General features: G+C 36.8%; 1 protein-coding gene across 3 annotated transcripts in view; it reads left to right on the top strand.

Moving 5' to 3' along the window:
• Positions 1 to 26,671, top strand: part of LOC106087268 (dopamine receptor 2) — a 161,551-nt gene that overhangs the window by 80,374 nt on the left and 54,506 nt on the right. For all 3 annotated transcript variants that reach the window (XM_059362565.1, XM_059362566.1, XM_059362564.1), the window contains exon 2: positions 2,198 to 2,257. The gene's annotated coding sequence lies outside the window, so the exon portion shown is untranslated. The remainder of the gene's footprint in view (positions 1 to 2,197; positions 2,258 to 26,671) is intronic.

Consider the following 26,671-nt stretch of genomic DNA (forward strand, 5'->3'; position numbering starts at 1 on the left):
CTCGATTTAAAGTTTTGGCCCCATAAAAGGCACATTTATAATTTGGTTTCACTGAAATTTGACACAGTGACTTATGTTAGGCTTTTCGACATCCTTGTTATATATGGTTCAGATCTGTTTATTTTTATATACAGCTACTAAAAATACCAATGACTTGTACTTATTAGGATTTGGTCCAAATCGGAACATATTTCGATATAACTGCTATGGGATGCAATTTCCACCGGATTTTGATGAAAGGTGGTTTACATGTATACCCGAGGTGGTGGCAATCCAAAGTTCGACCCGGCCGAACTTAACGCCTTTTTACTTATTGTATAAAGTTCCTTGGTGGTGGGTTGCCAAGATTCAGCCCTGCCGAACTTAGCACGCTTTTACTTTTTACTTGTTAAATGTTCAAGGATTACTCTGGCTTGAGTGTAACACACTTAAAAACGAAATTGACCCGTTAATTTCGAAGGTAATTTCTTGTTTTGTACTCCCATTTGTTATTTTGTTGTTGCAGGTAAGACAATTGACTTTTTAATACAGGGTGGCTGATGAAAGCCGCTACCAAAAAAAAATGTAATAACTTTTTTTCTATTTAATAATAATAATTTAATAATTAATTTAATTAATTAATTAATTAATTTAATTAATAATAATTTAATAATTAATTTAATAATTTTATTTAACATGAATAAAAGAAAAATGTATTCCATACACCGAAAAAAAAATGTAGCAATATTCATCATTGTAGCAATATTCATCAGCCACCCTGTACCTGCAAACATGACTTAAATATTCCTGCAGCTATTACCACTTGCTTTTGGCTCCAATTAAATTTAAATGACCAGCATAAATTAACATTTAATTACGAACACCAACAGTCTTAAATAAGTTTTTTGTGCTTTTTCAACGTAATGAATTTTCTTCAACCGCTTTGAAACTTGACTTCAAACCACAAGAATAATGAGATTCCAAGCACAATAACAACAACTACACAAAAAAAAATTACAATGCATTGGGCCTCTAAGCGTAATTAGCAGTTTCCCCCCAACATTTGTGAGAGAGGCCAATAGGCGGGGAAAAAATAAATCGCCCATCGCAAGCAACAAAAAATCCAAGACTAAGAGATATGACAAAATGACATGAAATTATAATTGCAGTTACATACAAAGCGGCAATCGGAACTGACATTTGAAATCAGTTCAACTACGAGCAAACAAACTTTCTCTCGGCAGGCACAAATCTATTTGACAGGCCGACAGACAGACAAACGGAGACATTTATAAACATAAATTCTTCGAGCGAGACAGTGGCGACAAAACACCCGCACTAATGGCAAAGGACAATGACAGGAAAAAGAATGACCTACCCAACTTGCCATCGTTTGGGACAAACAAAGCAAACAATAAACAATGTTCTGTGCCGGCGACAGATGGACAACCAAACGTAAAGAATCAGGCGAAGGAGGGTGTGTAAATATAACGCGAATGACTAAGGAAAGAAACCAAAAAAAAAAAAAAACCAATGCCCCTCGGCAACTTCCGCCAAGGAAACAGCGACTGTTTCCCCACCAACTTCCGGTGACAAGTTTAGCACTGTTGTGTTATGTTGTGGTGGGCCAACGATTCCCATTCTCGAAATTGAAACGCTGTCATTGTGTATTTCCGACCCAACAAATTGTGGAGTGACCAACAGCATTAGGCAAGTGGAAATCGAAAATTCCAATATGAATTGCAAACACTCAAGCACCAAACACACAAACACTACTTGTATCACACTCTCTTCCTTTCGCTCTGAGTAGGTTGTGGCTGGTATGAAAATAAGTAAAACATATGTAAAAACAACACTTAATTCCATCAATGAATGTGTTGACATGTACAATGTGTGTGTGTGTGTATAGAAAAACTACAGCAACAACAACCAAAAGTTAAACAAAAAGTAGGAAATACAATTCATTACGAGAAATATTTACGAAATGATTAAAACTAATAGCCATAAACAGGAGCTTTTGATAGCTGTTATTTCTTGGTTATTGATTTCAAATAATTGTTTATTTCATTTGGTGGTTTAGGGGAATAAATTGAAGTATGGGCTAGAATAGAAAATTATGACAAGTTGTAGATATTTCAAAATATTTTTGAATTTAGTTTTTTAAATCTATATAATTTTATTAGAAATTACTAAAACTAACCACATCTTTCACTTACAGGTCTTAAATGATGCTTTTTTATAATGAAATATGGATTGTTGACACAAACTATTTTTAATGGTAAGTAAAATGGAAAAAAATTTTACATAATAAGATATACAGTGTAGAACTTGTCTGATTAAAATAACTAACTTTTTCAAATTTCATTGATATCGGGTAATAACTATGCTTAAGACCTTAAATCTAGAGTTCGGTGAATATTGCAGTTTTTACCAAATAGGGTCCCACCTAGAGCATATTAGACACGGATGTCGAGGGATCTTACACAACTATCTCTTCCAAATTTCAGCGAAGTTGGGTAACAGTAAAAGCCTGTACCGTAGGGTTTTTTGTTTTCCTTCAACATGTAAGAGATATGCTGATTGGCGACCTGCTTGATGAAGCGGTAGTTTTTTCCAGTGACGAGGTTCACTTTCATATCTTCCGACCATAGCATACCTCAACCCCTTCTCCATTCTCAACCTACCGTTTGACATATTGCAAACTGTGGACGCGTATTTTAAAAATCGACTTAATCAATGTATGCGCTATGGGGGTTACCATTTACCCGATATCATTTTCAAGACTGTAAGAAAAACAAACAAAAGGGCATTAAATTCGGCCGGGCCGAACTTTGGATACCCAGCACCTCAGTAAACCACCTTTCGTCAAAATCCGGTGAAAATTGCATACCTTATGTCCCCATAGAAGCTATATCGAAATAAGTTCCGATTTGGACCAAATACTGAAAGGTACAAGTCATTGTTTAATTTAGTATAACAAAATATTTACCTTATAAGTAGCTATATCTAAAAATAAAAAAAAATATTAACATAAGTCACTGTTTTAAATTTCAATGAAATCCGATTAAAATTGCGCCTTTTACGGGGCAAAGACTTTAAATCGAGATGAGATATCGGTCTATATGGCAGCTATATCCAAATATGGTCCGATTTGGGCCAAGTTTTAGGAAAATTTCGAAGATCTTAACACAACTTACTGGCCCAAATTTTAGCGACATCGGACAATAAATGGGCCTTTTATGGCCCCAAAAAAAATCAAGAGATCGGTCTATATGGAAGCTATATGCAAATCTGCACCGATCTGGGCCAAATTGAAGAATGAAGTCGAAGGGCCTTACACAACTCACTGTCCCAAATTATGGCAAAATCGGACAATAAATGCGCTTTTTATGAACCCAAAACCTCAAATCGAGGTTTTGGGTTCATAACCAAATCTGGACCGATCTGGCCCAAATTGAAGAAGGATGTCGATGGGCCTAATACAACTAATTGTCCCAAATTTCAGCTAAATCGGATAATAAATGTCATGATCGGACATGCTAACCTCTGCGCCATGGTGGTCTCCGTGCCCAGGGCAATGTGCTCAAAACAAATACCCCCCTAATTGAAAACTAAACCATTAAGGAAGGGCAAAAGTCGGGCGGTGCCCTAAACCTACCCTATAAGTACAATGTGGGACCTATATCCAATTCTGAACCAATTTTCATGGACCTCGGCGAGCAAATATATTTAAACTGTAATAACAACGGTTGACAAATGACCACATTATTGCAAATTACCCAAAATCTGACGACATATATATGGTAGTTATATCTAATTCTGAACTGATTTCGAGCAAACTTCTCAGATAATGTGGTAGTCGTCGAGGAAAGCGTTGTGCAAAATTTTGGCAAGATTGGTCAAACAATGCGCTTGCAGTGGCTCTTGGGCTAAAAATCTGGCGATATGCATATATGACAGCTATATCAATATCTGGGCCGATTTCTACAAAATTCACCAGTAATATCGAGAGTGATAAGAAAATCCTTCCTGCAAAATTTCGACAGAATCGGTTAAGAAATGAGCACTTCTTGCAATATTTCTCAAAATCGGACGAACATAGATATGGGAGCTATACCTAAATCTGAACCGATTTCGAGCAAACTTCTCAGATATTGTGGCAGTTGTCGAGGAAAGCGTTTTGCAACATTTTATTAAGATTGGTCAAAAAATGCGCTTGCAGTGGCTCTAGGAGTGAAAATCGGGCGATATGAGAATCTGAACCGATTTTCATAAAATTCACCACTAATGTCGGGAGTCACAAAAAAATCCTTTCTGCCAAATTTCAAGAGAATCGGTTAAAAGATGACTATTTTATTGCATTGTTACTGAAAATCGGAAGAACATATATATGGGAGCTATATCCAAATCTGAACCGATTTCTCTAATTTCAATATTCATCCTCTCTAGACCGAAAAACATGCCTGTACCAAATTTGAAGACGATCGGATGAAAACTGCGTCCTGTACTTTGTACACAAATTAACATGGACAGACGGACAGACAGACGGACATAGTTAAATCGAATCAGAGAGTGATTCTGAGCCGATCGGTATACTTATCAATGGGTATATCTCTTTTCCTTCTGGGTGTTACAAACAAATTCACAAAGTTATAATACCCGCTACGCCTTATTATACTTTTTTCTTTGAATACTTATTTTCGTCAATTAAAGAGCTACGAAAATAGAACATGCATATCGCTTGACTAACAGTATAACCATATAAGTGCCTTTATCTGAGTCCCATTTGATGTTTATTGGACTACGAATTTTACTTGGAGGGTTTAATGTCATTTAAGTTTAGATGTTAGATGTACTCCCCAAACCCTTGACCACAAAGTTGGTTATAAAATTTGTTTTCTTATTTCAAATAGCTTTCATTTAAATCACATATTGACATGGTCGGTATTTTTTTTTTTTTTTTTTGGTGTTTTGGGCTCTTGGGCTAAAAATCTGGCGATATGCATATATGACAGCTATATCAATATCTGGGCCGATTTCTACAAAATTCACCAGTAATATCGAGAGTGATAAGAAAATCCTTCCTGCAAAATTTCGACAGAATCGGTTAAGAAATGAGCACTTCTTGCAATATTTCTCAAAATCGGACGAACATAGATATGGGAGCTATACCTAAATCTGAACCGATTTCGAGCAAACTTCTCAGATATTGTGGCAGTTGTCGAGGAAAGCGTTTTGCAACATTTTATTAAGATTGGTCAAAAAATGCGCTTGCAGTGGCTCTAGGAGTGAAAATCGGGCGATATGAGAATCTGAACCGATTTTCATAAAATTCACCACTAATGTCGGGAGTCACAAAAAAATCCTTTCTGCCAAATTTCAAGAGAATCGGTTAAAAGATGACTATTTTATTGCATTGTTACTGAAAATCGGAAGAACATATATATGGGAGCTATATCCAAATCTGAACCGATTTCTCTAATTTCAATATTCATCCTCTCTAGACCGAAAAACATGCCTGTACCAAATTTGAAGACGATCGGATGAAAACTGCGTCCTGTACTTTGTACACAAATTAACATGGACAGACGGACAGACAGACGGACATAGTTAAATCGAATCAGAGAGTGATTCTGAGCCGATCGGTATACTTATCAATGGGTATATCTCTTTTCCTTCTGGGTGTTACAAACAAATTCACAAAGTTATAATACCCGCTACGCCTTATTATACTTTTTTCTTTGAATACTTATTTTCGTCAATTAAAGAGCTACGAAAATAGAACATGCATATCGCTTGACTAACAGTATAACCATATAAGTGCCTTTATCTGAGTCCCATTTGATGTTTATTGGACTACGAATTTTACTTGGAGGGTTTAATGTCATTTAAGTTTAGATGTTAGATGTACTCCCCAAACCCTTGACCACAAAGTTGGTTATAAAATTTGTTTTCTTATTTCAAATAGCTTTCATTTAAATCACATATTGACATGGTCGGTATTTTTTTTTTTTTTTTTTTGGTGTTTTGGGGATGGGCGTTTCCCCAAAAAAATGGTCCCACTTTGTCCCACTTTGGAAAGGGGTAGACCCCCAGACAATTGGTCCGAAAGAAGGTATCAGTTTCGTGCTCGACTCCCCAATACTTTTCATTTGAACCCCATATCGACATGGTCGGTAAATATGACCGATTTAGGGGTGTTTTGGGGAGTGGGGTTGTCCCCTTAACATATAGCCCTGAATCCCATTTGAACCCCATATTGCTATTGGCCTCCAAATTGGATATCAAATTCGTTTTCTAATCTCAAATACCATTAATTTAAACCCCTTATTGCAAAATCCAGCAAATATGTCCGGTTTGGGATATGGACCCCAAAACTATCAGTAACGAGCTCTACTGTCTTAAAGACCCAAATTGTCTTAGCGAGCTAATGCGTCCTACTTGGGGGATTTTATGGTGCTGGGACGTCCCCTAGACAGTTGGTCCCGAATGTTGATATCAGATTCGTGGTTTACTTTTCATTTGAATGGGCGGGCACTCAGTGACTTGGCCTTGAAAATAAATATCGGATTCGTGTTCTACTCTAAAATATCTCTCTTTTTAAGCCCCATATTGCAATGGTCAGCAAATACTTCCTATCTGGGTAGAATTATTGGGGTGGGGTTGACCCCATAGACACTTATTCCCGAATATTAATATTAGAAACGTGCTTTACTCCCAAAGATCTATTATTTGAGCCCCATATTGCTATTGTCGCAAATTTGTCCCCATTTAGGGATATTTTTTGAGGAGAGGCGGCCCCCAAATACTTGGTCCCATATTAGGATATCGTGTTCGTATTCGTATTATACAATCAAATACCATTTTTTTAAGCCCCATATTCCAATGGTCAGTAAATGAGTCCTGTTTGGGGGGTGTTTTGGGGAAGGGGTGAACCCCCAGAAACTTTATCCCACATTTGGATATGAGATTCGTATGCTACTCGCAAAATCTTTTCATTTGAGTCCCTTATTGCAATGGTCGGTAAATATGTCCGATTTAGGGGTGTTTCAGGGATTGGGGTGGTCCGACAATTGAATATCTGATACGTTTTCTAATCTTAAATACCTTTCATTTAAGTCCCATATTGTCATGATTGGCCTATATGTGTATTTGGTTGATTTTGGGGGTGGGGCGGCGCCCCTATGTACCCCATCCGAAATTTGGATATCAAAATTTTTGTTTTTAGTTTGCTATAAGAGAGTAAATAAAATCTAGCTAAGGGTAAGGGGGAGGATCCGCTCCCCCCTCAGATATCAAAAGAAACAAACACAAATTGATTTTTATATATAAGAATTAACGAAGTTGGGCGTTAACCGAATTTAGAGAAGAATAAGTAAAAAAGTATAGAGTATATTATTTTCGAATAGCCTTAAACTGTTGTTTTACACCTCACCAAAAGATTGGGAGCACTCAATTCGTCATTCCATTAGGTACACATCGAAATATATGTCTAAGATTAAATTTGTATCCAATTTGAATGAATTTTTGCATTAAAACTTCTGATATTGAACATCGTCCATAGTAGTAGTAACTGATCTTCTACTTCAACTTTAACGATATGGATAAGTTTTTTGTCTCTGCTTATAAAACATACAAGAGAATATTCAAGTAAATTCCTTTATGAAGCAGTATAGAATTTTTGATATTTGAAAAAATTATTCGTTCTACGATGATTTAAGGCTTACCAACTCATGCGTCTACAATATAAGAATTCAAGCCTACATGTCACATCTTTGTTTGGTTGTTGATGATGACAAGGCTTCTATCAATTATTCTGGGCCAAGTTTGAGAAAACCAATTTAATTCGACCTTTATTAAAATTCCATTGATTAAATGCATTACGTCGCATTGAAAATAAAATCAGGCAATGATGAAAAAATATCAGTGAATGACAAGCGAGAGCTCCATACCTCCGCGGAGGTATGGCAGCAGGAAATGAATAATGAAGCGAGTTGGAATTTATTGCCGCTTTTGCTGTTGCCTTTTATTCTAATTTGACTTTCATCAGTCGCACAGCCCACTTTCGCTTCCCTAGCTCATGAAGTGGTAATTTCGGTATAATACTCAAACTCGGGAAAGTCACGTATCTCGGCAAACATTCGTCACTTTTTTTTTTGGTGAACTATGCCAAACTTTTACGAGATGAGCCTTAGCATGGACAGCATAAGATAGACGGATAAATCGTGCCCAGCGAGTTTAGATAGACAGATATCCATGGTTGTCGTGGGGGTTATCCCATCAACAGGCTCAATGGCGACACCGGTTTCGCCATCATTTTAGCCACCATTTTCCCTCCTCACTAACATTTACTGCTTGCGGACTTACACCACAAACGCGTAATGATTTTCAAATGAAGCTAAAAAATATTCTGCAAGAAGTGAGATGAACTGATATAGGACGAACATCAGAATACAAATATCCAAGAAACGAACGATAGTTGAATGAACAATAAATGGAATTTTTTTGGTTTTGTAAAACCATTTATTATTGATATTTTTTTTAATATATTGGGTTGCCCAAAAAGTAATTGCGGATTTTAGAATTTTTCATACATCTTTTCAATTTACAAAAAAAAAGATAATTTAAAAGACTTTCATTTGCTAAAGTTACAATATCATAATATCATATCATATCATTTGTCCATAAATATTCTATTAAGGAACAGGGGGCAAACTTCTCACATATCAATGAATGCAGTCCGATTCAAGTTAAGCTCCATGGCTGCCATGCCATTTTTCATATGGCGTAGTTTCTCACAAATATAGCCAGCATTAGGGATTCGAACCCAGGCGTTTAGCGTTATAGGCCGACACTGCGCTGCCGTGGCCTCCGACAATACAATGCCAATAAAAATGCAAATTCTAATAGAAATTAATATGTATTCTGCATTCATACATTTGCCACATTGTAGCCTCTGGCCATACACATTTCAATTTAAATCACAATCTGATTAGAAAAATCAGATCGATCGGCTTTTATCTCATTTAACAAGTATACAAAATGTTGATGGCAAATTCGGCAATCATGGAAATTATTTGCCAAGAAAGCCATTTTACTTAAGCGAAGCATGCCTATGGCACTACTTAGACATGGATCCATTAAAATCACACAAAACGAATCAGAAATATGTAAATGTTTGGGTAATTGTTAACGACACATATTCGTCGTTAGTCTGTCACAAGCATTTATTCGCATTACAATTCTGGGCCCTAAGCTCCCTTTTCCATGCTGTGTGCCCGCTGTTTGTCATACGTGTTTTGCCTATTTGTTCTTGTGTAATTTCTGCTAAATTACCATTGAGATGAAAAACAAACTAAACTAATTTAGCCATTATGTGCCATATTAAGCCATTAGTTGTGCTCTTCGCTTCCCTCTTTTTCGACAAATTTCACACTGCCAATTGCCAACATTAACTAGGAGACCATGTGAATATTGGCCTAAGGAGTTACAGGGGGAATTGAGGCAGTGGAGGGGAGAGGAAGCAAGAATTTAAATATATTTGAGCTGAAGTAGGATTTGACCCACAAACCCATTAGCATAGAGGGCAAAAACAATTAATTAATAACAGACAAATTAGGAATAAAAAGAATTGTCAGCAACACCTTACACACACACACACCCATATAAAAATGTACATCTCAATGGAGGCGTAATTATTTGTAACATAAGCTGGGTCAGATTGAGAGTTTGTGGGAACCATACCTTACGCCACTACGTTGTAGTTTTAAATGTACCACTCCAATATAAATATAACCAGTAAAAAAAGGCAAAAGTCGGGCGAAGACGACTATATAATACCCTACACCTACCGTACAATTATAAATTCGGGCGATAAATAAATATATATGTATATGAGAGCTATATCTAAATCTGAACCGATTATTAAAGACATCGTTTGAAAATTGTTATACCCTCCACCGTCAGATGGGGGTATACTAATTTCGTCATTCTGTTTGCAACAACTCGAAATATTCGTCTGAGATCCCATAAAGTATATATATTCTTGATCAGCGTAAAAATCTAAGGCGATCTAGACATGTCCGTCCGTCTGTCTGTTGAAATCACGCTATGGTATTTAAAAATAGAGATATTGAGTTGAAATTTTGCACTGACTCTTTTTTTGTCCATAAGCACATTAAGTTCGAAGATGGGCTATATCGGACTATATCTTGATGTAGCCCCCATATAGACCGATCCGCCGATTTAGGGTCTTAGGCCCATAAAAACCACATTTATTAACCGATTTTGCTAAAATTTAGGACAGTGAGTTGTGTTAGGCCCTTCGACATCCTTAGTCAATTTGGGTCAGATCGGTTTAGATTTGGATATAGCTGCCATATAGATCGATCCTCCGATTTATGGTGTTAGGCCCATAAATGCCACATATATTATCAGATTTTGCGGAAATTTGGGACAGTGAGTTGCGTTATTCCCTTCGACATCTTTCTTCAATTTGGTCCAGATGGGTTGAGATTTGGATATAGCTGCCATATAGACCGATTAATTTATTTATGGTTTTGGGCCCATAAAATGCTCATTTATTGTCCGATGTCGCCGAAATTTGGGACAGTGAGTTGCGTTAAGCCCCTTGACATACTTCTGCAATATCGCACTGATCGGTCCAGATTTGGATATAACTGCCATATGGACCAATATCTAGGTTTTAGGTTTTGGGGCCATAAAAGAGGCATTTATAGTCCGATTTCTCCGAAATTTGGGATAGTGCTTTGTGTTAGACTCTTCGACATTTTTATGGAACTTTCCCCAAATCGGTTCAGATTTGGATAAAGCTGCCATCTAGACCGATATCTCGATTTAAAGTCTTGGCCCCATAAAAGGCGCATTTATAATCCGATTTCACTGAAATTTGACACAGCGACTTATGTTAGGCTTTTCGTGTCGTATATATTCCGTGTCGTATATTTTTAGATATAGCTAGTGTACTTATTAGTATTTGGTCCAAATCGGTACATATTTCGATATAACTGCCATGGGACATAAGGTATGATATTTTCACCGAATTTTGATGAAAGGTGGTTTACATATATACCCGAGGTGGTGGGTATCCAAAGTTCGGCCCGGCCGAACTTAACGCCTTTTTACTTGTTTGGCCTAAGAAGAGATTTTGGGAAAAGAACTCGACAAATGCAATCCATGGTGGAGGTTATATAAGATTCGGCCCCGCCGAACTTTACACGCTTTTACTTGTTGTTACTACGGTCATCCGGCCGTAAATATGTATGGGTGCTACATCCAAATCTGAACCGATTTCGATGAAATCTCGCACATATGTTAAGATCAGTAACAAAACAATCCGTGCCAAATTTTGTGCAGATCGGTTACAAATTGTGTTTATTACAGCCTTATAAGTGTAAATCAGGCGATACATACATATTGGAGCTATATTCAAATCTGAACCGATTTTGATGAAATCTCGCAGATATCTTAAGATCTGTAGCAAAACAATCCGTGCCACATTTTGTGCAGATCGGTTGAAAATTTTAGCTACTGCGGCCATTTAAGTGCAAATCGGGCTATACCTATATATGGGAGCTATATCTAAATCTGAACCGATTTTGATGAAATTTAGCAAATATGATAAAATTAATGAAAACAAACAGTTCGTACCTAGTTTTGTGCAGATCGGTTAAAAATTGTAGCAACTACGGCCATTTAAGTGCAAATCGGGCGATACATATATATGGAAGCTATATCTAAATCTGAACCGATTTTAATGAAATTTTGCAAATATGTTAAGATCGGTAACAAAACAATGCATGCCAAATTTTCTGCAGATCGGTTGCAAATTGTCCTTACTACGGCTATTTAAGTGCAAATCGGGCGATACATATATATGGGGCTATATCAAAATCTGAACCGATTTTTATCAAAATCAATAGCGTTCGTCCTTGGGGCAAAAAAGAGAGATGGGCAAAATTTCGCGATGATTAGACAACAAATACGATCTGCACTTTGATTACAAGAATATATGGACTCACAGACGGACAGACGGACATCTAAATCGAATCAGAAAGTGATTCTGAGTCGATCGGTATACTTATCAATGGGCCTAGCTCTTCTACTTCTTAGCGTTGCAAAAAAATGGACAAATCTATAACATAGTGGTGGTGTAGGGTATAAAAAGGTGTTAGACCTAAAGAACACATTTTTATAATAGTTGTCCATCCGTCTAAACACACTGACTTTCGAACATGTAAAGTATGTTAAGTTATTGCCATTGTACTCACATGAATGAACTAAAATTCAATATTTCTTTAAATAGCTCATTAAGTAATAAGTTTCAGAATAGGTATCGTCGACGATACCGCCATGATAACTACGGTGCTTATGAACTCCTATCTACAATATTTCTCATACCCTTCTTAAGTTTATTGAAGTAGCCCCTTTTGAAATGATGCTAAAAATACATGCATGTATGTGGATGTGAGAGTGTCTGGCATATAGAATTCTTTCATAATAACAACATTTAACCACGTCATTATAGCCTCATTGAGTGCCATTAGGGCATAGTCGCTAAAAGTGGGCACAACAAATTGGTACCTTGGTATGTAAGATATGAGCACCACAAAACACTTACGAATCGTGACTAATTCAAGCTCAGCGACTACTCTTGTGGGAAGAGTAAAATAAAGCAAGTCTTAAGTACATTAACTTAAGTGGCCATCGTGGTTTTAGGAGACTTCTCTTTGCAAGGTCCTTACTTATTAAGGATCTTAAGAGTATGAGAAAAAAACGTATTAAGCTCGTAAAACGTATAAAAGTATTAAGTTCGGCCATGGCGAACTTTGGATACCCACCACCATGGATATATTAATCATCGTATTTTATTAAAACTCAACTATCATATCCATAGGTATATCTTAATACCAGCTGGTCTGGCTTATAATTGATTCAGCTTTCGATAACTATTGTAAAAAAGACAGTTTCAGCGAAATCATGGAAATAATCCACTTTTTATAGAACAAAAACCCTATATTTGAGGATCGCTCTGTATGTTTAATCGGATGGCAGGAGGCTTAAAAAACAAGATATTTAAAATTTCAGCGAAATCGGCCAATAAATGCAGATCTTATGGGTTTCAAACCCTTAATAAGTGGAACGGTCTATATGCCAGCTATATCTATTGGGTTGCCCAAAAAGTAATTGCGGATTTTTCATATAGTCGGCGTTGAAAAATTTTTTCACAGCTTGTGACTCTGTAAAAAAAGTAAATTTGATTAAAGTTCATTCTAAGTTTTATTAAAAATGCATTTACTTTCTTTTAAAAATTCAATTACTTTTTGGGCAACCCAATAGATATCGTCCGATCTGAGCCATATTTGGATCGGATGTCGGGAGGCTTAAAAAAATTAACTGTTTTAAATTTTAGCGACATAGTGTATTAAATAAAGCTTTTATAGGCAGATCGACAGATCGGTTAACACATCGGTCTATATGACAGCTATATGAAATATCGTCCGATCTTAACTATTTTTTAGTAGGATGGGGGTCATAAAACAACTCACTATTTAAAATTTCATCGAAATCGCGTATTAAATGCAGCTGTTATGGGTTTGAGACCCGATCTGAACCATATTTGAGTCTGATGTCGGGAGGCTATTTCACTATCGCGTAATAAATAAGGCTTTTATAGGTTTGAGACCATAAACCCGCAGATCGGTCTATATGGCAGCTATATCGAAAAAGTCCGATTTGAATCATATTTAAGTCGGATGTCGGAAAGATTAAAACAACTTACTGATTAAGATTTCAGCGAAATCAGTTGATAAATGCAGTTTTTATGGGTTTTAGACCCTAGCTCGGTCTGTATGGCAGCTATATCGAAATGTGGTCCGATTTGGTCCATTCAAGAACTTTTCAGTGTTCAGCAAAAAGACGTATATGTGGCAAATTTCAGCTCAATATCTCACATTTTGAAGGCTGTAGCGTGATTACAACAGACGGACGGACAGACACACGGACATCGATAAACCGTCGTAGAATTTACGACGATCCGAAATATATATACCTAGTTGGGTCGGAAATGGATATTTCGATGTCTTGCAAATCGAAATAGTGTTTCGATAGCCGCAAAAGATATTTTGTTTACAGGCACAATGATTATTTTCTTGTGTCTCTCCTACTACAGAAAAACGGTGAGTAATTGAGCGTATAGTGACGGGCAGAAATACTAACACTATTACACATTACTGTGTACGTACACAAGAAAATAATCCAAAGCAAGCCCATGGGCTTGCACATAATTGCTAATGTGTGTTATTCACTGGTATAGACACATTCTCATAAACAATTTTTTTATACCCACCACCGTAGTCCAGACTTGGCAACGAATGACTACTTTTTATTTCCGTACTTAAAAAATAAAATGAGAGATCAACGTTTTTCGACACCTGAAGAAGCGGTTGATGCGTTCAGAATGCATGTTCTGGAGATATCTCATTCAGAGTGGCAAAAGTGCTTCGACCATTGGTTCAAACGCATGCAAAAGTGTACAGATTTTAATGGTGAATATTTTTAAAAACAATAAAGCGATTTTCGATGATTAATATTTGTTTTTGTGCTCTCTAATCCGGATATATAAGTGGGAACCCCCGCTTTATTGGTTCCACGGATATGTAAAGACAAGGTGGATTTACAAAGTAGGTATATTCCATCGAAACAAAAATCACATTAAATTCCCAGACATTTGTTGTCGCTTACTTATATTCGATAAGGATATTCGCTACGATTTTTTAAGGACAAACTTCTTAATTTTGAAGATAACTCTTTAATTTGTGACTTGCTGATGACATTCTAATAAGATAAGTAATAGTTCATTTATACCCTGTTTAAGTTGGGCAAAATAAAAACTCAATCTCAAACAATACTCAAAACAACATTTTAAGTTTCTTCGACATTATGTCTTCTAAGGAAAACTAATACTATGATCTAGATATCACATTTAAATGGATGTTAACGCCCTAATACAACACCTCAACTAACCAACTGAACAAAAATTACTCTTCAACAAGGTGACGAACAATGAAATTCCTCAACGAAAGAATGTAAATAATACTTACAAGTGAAAGAAGATGAAGCTTAATGTCCTTTCAGACGACATTCAGTTAAGCGCCAACATTTTAGTTTACCTAAAAGCTTTTCTTGGCATAGCATTGTATTGCGACCTGCTCCCTAACCAATGCAAACCATTGGTTAGAGTCCTTAAATTCAAAAGAAATGTTATCCTTGCTAACAACTAAGAAGTTGAAGTCTTTTCCAGGCTGTGATTCATCTGTCGCCAAATTAAGCCAAAAGTCATACAACTGCTGGTCTTAGTCTCATTAGTGTTGCGGAGGAAAAGCAAAAACATTGAAAACTATGTGGGTTGAGTCCTTATCGTTTATTCTACAACCTACCTACTGTGATGTTAAGACAACATTACATGGACTGCCACCAGCGACACCTAGTTTGGCAATTTTCTCTCTCTTGGAATTCCCACTGAGAGCTACCTTGGGGGGGTTCTAGAGCCCAGAGCAAATTTACTAGGAATGAATAACACCATGTTGGGTGGGAGGCAAAGTATTTGCGTATGCTTGTCTGTATTTAATTGTTTACCCAAAATGACAATCGTGTCATTGTCATCACATCTAAGTTCTCGTGCGCCATGTCATAAAACAAAAGCAAGCACAAATCCTGTTTTACTTGCCGACTGCGGGCAAAATTCAATGATCCTTACCCCAAACCAAACACCTCAACCACCTACTACACAACACACTCAAACACCTGCGTTGTAGACGATTGCGAAAACATCACCACCACCATACCACCACACCACCACTTGCGAATACCCAAGGACTTGGTTGATACTACTTGGTAGAGTGTTTCTATGTTTCATTGCCTTAGATAGCGTGTGAAAATAGGAATACCACCATGGTTTGGCTAACAGCGTCGAGGGATGTGTGCTTCATTCTAGGTTTTAATATAGGTAATAGACGGGAAATCATAATAGTTAAAGGACATAAACATTTATGCTCCCTGTTATCTCTCGATAATGGCTGCTAGAAGAAGATTTTCCAAGATCTATGCGAGACACTGGCATTACTTTGTATTTTTTTAGGGATAAGAACCTTGAGATTAATGGCATTTAGAAGTGAACATTTTATAACTGATGAAAAATCAAGGTGCTTACATGTGAAGTACTTCTTTTAACTTAGAAAATGATTTTTTTTTTTTTTTTGGTACAAATGAAACATTCTAGATTATGAGGGATTTTTTTCTTTGTGAATCTTAAAACGAGTTAAAAAGATAAGTCATAAGTAATTGTTTCTTAAGAATACTTACTTTCTCTGTTCTTTGAATGACAGCTGGAAAACTCAATTTGGTTGAGAGAGTTTTGAAATTTATGTAGAAATTCTTCAATTCAGGATAATCTGATAACGAACTGAAGGGCCGAAGTACGAATGGTGGAAGAAAGGATAAAAGAATGGGTAGGTGTAAGGACTAAAGAGTTTGAAGAAAACGAAGTAGGAAGAAGCAAGACAGAAAAATGGACAGAAGATAAACAGAAATTTTAAATTACGAGCCCTGCATAGTTATTGAAAACTTGTGTCGATAGGTGAAAACTGGTGTCGATAGGTATTCTTTTATAAGTGTCCTCATTCTTGTGCCATTGTTTAACGATACATGCGAGGTATACAATAAGAAGCTGATGGACGATGGACGGACATGTTCCCATGCCTCTCCACCCGCTCCTGCCGACGGAGGGGTGCCTTCCCATGTGTGAAGATCGCATACACACAAAATTCCGGAGTGTGGCGGGTTAGTCCTGGTTAAAAGTCCATATCGGATGAAATGCACATATTGAAGCTATATATAAATTTGGATTGATTTTAATGAAATTTTGCGCACGTTTTGGAATATCGATTTAAACATCTCCTGCAAAATTGGACGAAAATTGTGGATTTTACAGCCTTAAAAGGCCATATCGGATGAACAATATATGTGGAGCTATATCTAAATCTAAACCGATTTTTATGAAATTTTGCACACATCTAAAGACATCAAATAAAGCACCTCATGCAAAATTTTGTAAAGATCGTACCAAAATTGAGGCTTCTACAGCCCTAAAAGGCCAAATCAGATGAAAGATATATATGGGAGCTATATCTAAATTTCAACCGATTTTGAAGAAATTTTGCACATACATTGAGATTACACAAAAACGACTCCACGCCAAATTTAGTGAAGACCGGACCAAAATTGTGGCTTTTGCAGCCTTAATAGTTCAAATCTGATGAAAGATTTATTTGGGAGCTATATCTAAATCTGAACCGATTTTTATGTAATTTTCCAGGTATATTAAGATCAGTAACAAAACAATCCATGCCAAATTTTAGGCAGATCGGTTGAAAATTGTAGCTACTGCGGCCATTTAAGTGCAAATCGGGCGATACATATATATGAGAGCTATATCTAAATATGGACCGATTTTTATGAAATATGGCACACATATAGAGACGTCAAATAAAACACCCAATACAATTTTGTAAATATCGGACAAAAATTGTGGCATCTACTGCCTTAAACGACCATATCGGATGAAAGATATATATGGAAGCTATATCTAAATCTGGACCGATTTGAATGAAATTTTCCACACATACTAGGACGTCAAATAAAACACCTTGTGCAAAATATTTTAAAGATCGGACTAAAACTGTGGCTTCTACAGACATAAAAATCCATATCGGATGACAGATATATATGGGAGCTATATCTAAATCTGAAACGATTTTTGTGAAATTTTGCACACGTATGTAGACCTCAAATAAAATACCCTATGCCGCATTTTGTAAAGATCGGACTTAAATTGTGGCTTCTACAGCCTTTAAAAGCCATATCGGATGAAAGATATATATGGGAGCTATATCTAAATCTCGACCGATTTTTTTCAAAATCAATAGCGTTTGTCCTTGGGCCAAAAGAGTGACATGTGCTAAATTTCGTGATAATAGGCCAACAAATACGACCTGCACTTTGATTACAAGAATACACGGACTCACAGACGGACAGACGGACATGGGTAAATCGAATCAGAAGGTGATTCTGAGTCAATCGGTATACTTTTCAATGGGTCTAGCTCTTCTCCTTCTTAGCGTTGCAAGCAAATGCACAAATCTATAATACACTGTACCACAATGGTGGTGTAGAGTATAATGAAAATACGTTCTTTGCAAAGTGTTGATGAAATATTGGGTTGCCCAAAAAGTAATTGCGGATTTTTTAAAAGAAAGTAAATACATTTTTAATAAAACTTAGAATGAACTTTAATCAAATATACTTTTTTACACTTTTTTTCTAAAGCAAGCTAAAAGTAACAGCTGATAACTGACAGAAGAATGCAATTACAGAGTCACAAGATGTGAAAAAAATTGTCAACGCCGACTATATTAAAAATCCCAACCCAATATAATTGCATAATTTTATCTAAAATATTTATTACTTAAAAAATACAAAAAAATGTATAGCTTAAAAAATCTTAATTTCCTTTTTGAAAATTTTTATCCCTAAAGCCACGTAGCCATTATCCTCGTATCGCCGCTAATTCAATGCATATGCCTTTCGATATTTGATTGCTTCCTGGTGTATCGCTGAAATAGAATCTTCACTTTGCGTGACAACGCGCCAAACAAAATTCAGGCGCACATTAAAGTCTTATCATTATCGTAATATCAAATTTTTTTTTTTTATTGGAATTTTATGCATGGCAAATGGCATGACGACAACCTAAAGCCACATACAAATCGGGACTATTGTAGTTTGTGAATATCAATGCAAATGTTTTTGCTCAATTCTCTTCTATGGTGTGACAGGGAGTGTGGCCTTCAGTCAGTCATCCTTTATGGATGGGCATTAAAAGAAAAGCTTATCGATTGATTAAGAGCTGGTGGGTGTTTTTGAGCAAATCCTATGCTTGAATATCGAATAACAATGATTTCTTGCGGCTGCACAATTAGAAATTGGTATGTCTATGGCATACAAGAAAAGAATGAAAATTTTATTAAGACTGGTAACAAAGTTTTTTAAATATTTAAATTTGGTTTCCAATGCATGAAAATTGCCACTTTTGTATTAAGTAGTAGGATAAATTGGTATTAACCTATGGTTTAAATTTGTAAGTTTGTAACTTTGCAAATCTCACAATTTCTTAAAATATGCAATCTATGCCATAAACATACTGTCCTAAACGTCTACTGAGGTTTTAGACAACAACAAACAAGTAAGAGCGTGCTAAGTTCGGCCGGGCCGAATCTTTCATACCCTCTACCATGGATCACATTTGTCGAGTTCTATGCGCAGTATCTCTTTTTAGATAAACAAAGAATAAAATAAGAATATGCTATTGTGTAATATTTCAGTTCATTTGGATAAGAATTGCGCCTTGTAGGGGCTTAAGAAGCAAAATCGGGAGATCGGTTTATGTGGGAGCTGTATCAAGCTATTGATCGATTCAGACCATATAAGACACGTATGTTGAAGGTCATGAGAGAAGCCGTTGTACGAAATTTCTTCCAAATCGTATGAGAATTGCGCGCTCTATTGGCTCAAGAAGTCAAGATCCCAGATCGGTTTATATGGCAGCTATATCAGATTATGTTTATATGGCATATCAAAACATGGACCGATTTGAACCATGCTTAGCGCATATGTTGGAAGTGATATCAAAACATCACTTGCAAAAATTCAGTCAAATCGGACAATAATTGTGCCCCTCTAGAGGCCTTAAGAAGTCAAGATCCAAAATCGGTTTATATGGTAGCTTTATCAAAACATGGAACGATTTGGCCCATGTACAATCCCAACCGACCTACACCAATAAAAAGTATTTTTGCAAAATTTCAAGCGGCTAACCTAACTCAAGCGGCTAGCCTAACTCCTTCGAAAGTTAGTGTGCTTTCGACAGACAGACGGACGGACATGGCTAGATCGACTTAAAATGTCATGACGATTTTACTTTATGGGGGATTTTGACTTTATGGGGTCTCAGACGCATATTTCGATGTGTTACGAACAGAACGACGAAATTAGTCCTCCTATGGTGGATGGTATAAAAAAAAGCGTGGTAAGTTCGGCCGGGTCGAATCTTATACCCTCCTCCATGGATCGCATTCGTCAAGTTCTTTGCCTGGCATCTCTATACGGGCAAAACAAGTCCTTTTCCCGTTATACTTTTATAGGCAAATAAAGGATAATGGATAACAAGTAAAAGGGCATTAAGTTCGGCCGGGCCGAACTTTGGATACTCACCACCTCGGGTGTATATGTAAATCCCATTTCGCCACAATCTGGTGAAAATTGGATAAATTATGCACCCAAATTCGGCACGGACATTGAGTGGTCTAATAAATATAAGTCACAGTTGAATTTTATGTTTGAAATTTCAACAAAATCGGGTAATAAATAAAGCTTTTATGAGCTTCAGACCCTTAACAGGCATATCGGTCTATATGAAAGCCATATCTAAATAGAATCCGTTCTTTACCATATTTGGGTCAGATGGCGGGTGGCCTACAAAAAACAAAGTTTTTATTGGCTTCAGACCCTTTATGGGCAGATCAGTCTATATGGCAACTTTATCTAAATATAGTCCGATCAGAACCATATTTAGGTCAGATGTTGGGAAGTCTTAACCTACTCACCGTTATAAATTTCAGCGAAATCGGGTAATAAATAAAGCTTTTATGGGCTTCAGTCCCCTTATCGGCAAATCGGTCTATATGGTAGCTATATCTAAATGTTGTCCGATCTGAACCATATTTCGGTCGGGTGACAGAAGACTAAAAATAGCTCCATGTTTCAAATTTCAGCAAAATCGGTTAAAAAATAAAGCTTTTATGGGTTTCAGACCCGTTATCAGCAGATGGGTCTATATGGCAGCTATATCTAAATATAGACTGATCTGTACTATATTTGAGTCAGATGTTGAGAGGCTTAAAACTGCGCACTATTTCAGCTCTCAGCGAAATCGTATAAAAAATAAAGCTTTTGTGGCCATGAGATCCCTTATCGGGGAATCGGTCTATATGGCAGCTATATCTAAATATAGTCCGATCTGAACCATATTTGGGTCTGATGTCGGGAAAAAAATAAATAATTAAAAAAAAATAAAATAACTCACTGTTGGAAATTTCAGCGAAATCGGTTAATAAATAAAGTTTTTATATTCTTCAGACCCTTTATCGGGAAATTGGTCTATATGGTAGCAGAAATTTTGTATGCGTTGTACTGTTATGACTTCAACCAACTGTGCCAAATACGGTCCAAATCAATTTATTACCTGATATAGTTGCCATATATATCGATCACCCGATTTGACATCATTAGCCCATGGAAGCGGCAATCTTCGTCCGCTTTAAAATTTTGCACATAGTGCTCTGTTACGACTGTGCCAAGTATTGCCAAAAAAAAATAAAAAGGCGTTAAGTTCGGCCGAGCCGAACCACCACCTTGTTAACCACCTTTCGTCAAAATCCGGTGAAAAATTCATACCTTATGCCCCATAGCAGCTATATCGAAATGTGCTCCAATTTGGACCAAACACTAGTAAGTACAAGTCGTTGTTTAATTGTGTATAACAAAATATTGATCTTTTTAGTAGTTACAATATATCTAAAAATAAACCGATCTGAACCATATACGACACGAATGTAGAAAAGCCTAACATTAGTCACTGTGTCAAATTTCAGTGAAATCGGATTATAGATGCGCCTTTTATGTGGCCAAGACTACAAATCGAGATATCGGTCTATATGGCAGCTATATCCAAATCTGAACCGAACTGGGTCAAATTAAAGAAGGATGTGGAAGAGCTTCACACAACTCACTGTACCAAATTTTGGCGACATTGGACAATAAATGAGCCTTTATCGGCCCAAAACCTTAAATCTAGAGATGGCAGCTATATATTCGTCCGATTTTGAATAATACTCAATAAATTAGTAATTTTTTTATTAGATCTTCACAAAAGTTGGCACGAAAGTTTCTCTTATAACTCTTCTAGTAACTGATGAATTTTATAGAATTTTTTTCAGTTTTAGATATAGCTCCCATAAATATGCATCACCCGATATTCACTTCAAAGACCTTTGCCCATTTATCAATCGATCTACTTAAAAAGTCAAATATAAGCAAATTTTAAATTCGACGACTTAGCCTGCATATCCAATGTGGTGTAGGGTATCAAAAGTTCGCATTCGCCCTACTTCAGCCCAACCCTACTTGTTTAACCTTAAATCTTTCCTTGTCATAGCGCTTTATTGCCCTCAATCGTTATGGTAATGCTCGGTTCGGTGTTACACATTGAATTAATATTCTTTATGTTGGCAATTTTTCTTTATTACCATATTCACTTTCAATGAATATTCATATCGCTCAGATCCGCCTGGAATTGGCTTATAACAATGTGAATAACTTGATTAACATACTGATAACAACAAACACATAATGAAATCAGGGAAAAGGAATTCAAAAGTAACCCCAAGAATGAATGTAAGATTGTGTTACAAAGTCATGGATAATGGCATAACCATTAAATGGTTGTAAGTAATTTGGAAATTTCGACAATTTTGATGCATGATACAAAAATTATCATCTACATGTAATAAACTGACGACTGACAAAACAACCGCAAATTACTAATAAAGGTTAACCAAAATAGAGATTTTTCGAACATATTCCAGCTCGAGATAATTTATATATAACAAGCTATAGTCCGATTCTGATCATAAATGAGTGCTGAACATTGGAATATTTTAGTTCATTCGGATAAGAATTGCGCCTTGTAGGGGCTCAAGAAGCAAAATCTGGAGATAGGTTTATATGGGAGCTGTATCAAGCTATTGATCGATTCAGACCATATTAGACACGAATGTTGAAGGTCCGAAGGTGTCAAAACGGATGAGAATTGAGGCTCAAGAAGTCAAGATCCCAGATCGGTTTATATGGCAGCTATATCAAAACATGGACCGATTTGGCCCATTTACAATCCCAACCGACCTACACCAATAAAAAGTATTTGTGCAAAATTTCAAGCGGCTAGCTTCACTCCTTCGAAAGTTAGCGTGCTTTCGACAGACAGACGGACGGACGGACGGACATGGCTAGATCTACTTAAAATGACATGATGATCAAGAATATAGATACTTTATGGGGTCTCAGATGAATACCTCGAGGTGTTACAGACAGATTGACGAAATTAGTATACCCCCATCCTACGGTGGAGGGTTACATATCAATTTGTGTTTGCTTGTGTGTTCCTTATAGACTCAGAAACGGCTAAACCCCTTGGTGAAAGTAGGTTACTACATTTTTGATATAACCCATACCCTAATTTTCAGAAATACCAGATCTCTGAGATGGGTGGTGCGATTGAAGCGAAATTTTGTGTGCTCTCTTATAGTAACCTACAAACCGAGCTAAGTGTTTGGGCGACCACCTCACTCCCCAAAACACCCGTAAATCGGACATATTTACCAACCATGTCAATGTGGGGCTCAAGTGAAAGGTATTGGGGAGCAGAGCACGAAATTCGTACCCACTTTTGGAACTAATTTTCGGGGTGTCTATCCTTTCCCCAAAAACAACCCTCAAACAGCAATTATTTACTGACCGACGCAATATGGGGTTCAAATAAAGGTATTTGGAAGTATAATACGAATTTCATATCCAAAAGTAGGACCATGTATTTGGGGCACAGCCCCTTTCCCCAAAAACCCTCCCCCCCCCCCCCAAATAGTAAAAATTTGCCGACCATGGTAATATGTGGCTCAAATAAAAGGTCTTTGAGATTTAAAAACTAATTAGATAAACACTTTGTGGCCAAGTGTCTGGGGGGACGCCTCATTTCACAAACTCCCTTTAAACCAATGGCAATAAGGGTTTTAAAACATGGTTTTGAGGGTAGAGCACGATGCTAATATTTTTTCAGGGCTAAGTGCTTAAGGGTCCACCTCACCCCACAAAATATCCCTCAATTGGACATACCGATCTTGACAATTTGGGGCTCAAATGAAAGGTATTTGGGAGTAGGGGTGCACACCCCCTTAACCATCCAACCAACACCCTGGGGCACTTCCCACTACCAAAATGCATATGAGAATATCGGGCCCCAATAAAGTCTTTTAAGCTAAAATAAGTCTTTAATATCCAAATTTAAATGACCTTAAACTCCCAGAGCGAATCCACAGACGAATAATGATGATATGGAATTCAGATAAAGGCATTTATATTGTTATACTATTTCTTAAGGTTCACTCAAAGCTCATCAATTGTCAAAAATAAACATTCAACGGATAACTTTGTTCCATATAAAGCGAATGAAGGCGCAGCGAAGTGGGCCCTGTCCAGCTAGTAAATATATATAACAAAATATTGGTAATTTTGGTAGCCATATCCAAATATAGGTCGATCTGAACCATATACGACATGGATATCGAAAAGTCTAACATCAGTCACTGTGTCAAATTGCGAAGAAATTGTATTATAAATGAGCCTATTATGGGGCAAAAAATGGGGCCAACACTGCCCCAAATTTCGGTGACATCGGACAATGAATGCGCCTATTGTGGGCCCAAGACCTTAAATCGTATTCAGAAAAATTTTTTTAGACTCCTTAATACCTTTTTATACCCACCACCGAAGTATGGGGGTATATTCATTTTGCCATTCCGTTTGCAACACATCGAAATATCCATTTCCGACCCTATAAAGTATATATGTTCTTGATCAGCGTTAAAACCTAAGACGATCTAGACATGTCCGTCCGTCTGTCAGTTGAAATCACACTACAGTCTTCAAAAATAGAGATATTGAGCTGAAACTTTGCACAGATTCTTTTTTTCCATAAGCAGGTTAAGTTCGAAGATGGGCTATATCGGACTACATCTTGGTATATCCCCCATATAACCCGATCCGCCGATTTAGGGTCTTAGGCCCATAAAAGCCACATTTATTATCTGATTTTGCTGAAATTTGGGACAGTGAGTTTTGTTAGGCCGTTCGACATTCTTCGTCAATTTGGCCCTGATTGGTAAAGATTGAGATATAGCTGTCATGTAGACCGACACACCGATTTAGAGTCTTAGGCCCATAAAGGCCACATTTAATATCCAATTTAGCTGAAATTTGGAACAGTGAGTTGTGTTAGGCCCTTCGACATTCTTCGTCAATTTTGCCCAGATCGGTTCAGATTTGGATATAGCTGTCATATAGACCGATCCGCCGATTTAGGGTCTTAGGCCCATAAAAGCCACATTTATTATCCGATTTCGCCGAAATTAGGGACAGTGAATTGTGTTGGGCCCTTCGACATGCTTCTTCAAGTTGGCTTAGATCGGTCCAGATATGGATATAACTGCCATATAGAACAATCCTCCGATTTAGGGTCTAAGGCCCGTGAAAGGCGCATTTATTGTCCGATGTCGCCGAAATTTTGGGACAGTGAGTTAAGTTAAGCCCCTTGACATACTTCTTCATTATGGCACAGATCGGTGCAGATTTGGATATAGCTGCCATATAGACCGATCTCTCGATTTGAGGTTTTGGGGCCATATAAAGAGCATTTATTGTCCGATGTCGGCGAAATTTGGGGCAGTGAGTTAAGTTAAGCCGTATAGACCGATCTCTCGATTTAAGGTTTGGGCCCATAAAAGGCGCATTTATTGTCCGATGTCGGCGAAATTTGGGACAGTGAGTTAGGTTAAGCATCTTGACATAGTTTTCCATTATCGCACATATCGGTCTAGATTTGGATATAACTGCTATGGGACATAAGGTATCCAATTTTCACCGAATTTTGATGAAAGGTGGTTTACATATATACCAGAGGTGGTGGTTATCCAAAGTTCGGCCCGGCTTTGGATAACCACCTTTTTACTTGTTTGTCACTGGACTTGACATATCGAAATATCTCTCTACCATATTTCTTCTACTAACTAAAGTTAATTTCTTCTTCATTCCATTACACAACCAATTGAGTTGATGGGCGTTATCGATCCCTTTAATAACCTTGTCATTACACATCATATTTTAAATTTCCAATAAACTTTCGTTATGGGGAAATGTTATTTTCTAAATGTATACCTTTCACTTTATTTTTAAGGTCCTTACGCTATTATGACATAATCAATTTAAATTAATACGAGTCATGTTCACACACATCCACTAAAACTTGGTATTCATAACTCACATATAATCAAACATAGCATGGATACAATATACATTATCCTCTGAGGGATCATATTCTGCATAAATTTTGGCTTTCGTCGTTACTTCAACTTAAATTTTTTCCTTTTACCCATACTATAAAGTCTATATTATTATATGACAGTATTTTATTGAGTATCCTTGCAAATCTCTATATTTGCCAACACCAACATGCAGATAGACAAACACACACACACACACTTATTGCCATATAACATTGGCATATTCGTTATCCTATATCCCCTTTAGTGGGCTACATTGAAATGTAATTTGCACTATCTATGGTATGTAGAATACTTCTCATATGACGTTGAACGGTTGGTTATCTTAGGATAATATTTCAGCTACGGGTGCATTTTCGTAATTCAATATCAGTGTTGCCGTTTGC

This window comes from Stomoxys calcitrans, chromosome 2 (genome assembly GCF_963082655.1).
Source record: "Stomoxys calcitrans chromosome 2, idStoCalc2.1, whole genome shotgun sequence".
NCBI lineage: Eukaryota > Metazoa > Arthropoda > Insecta > Diptera > Muscidae > Stomoxys > Stomoxys calcitrans.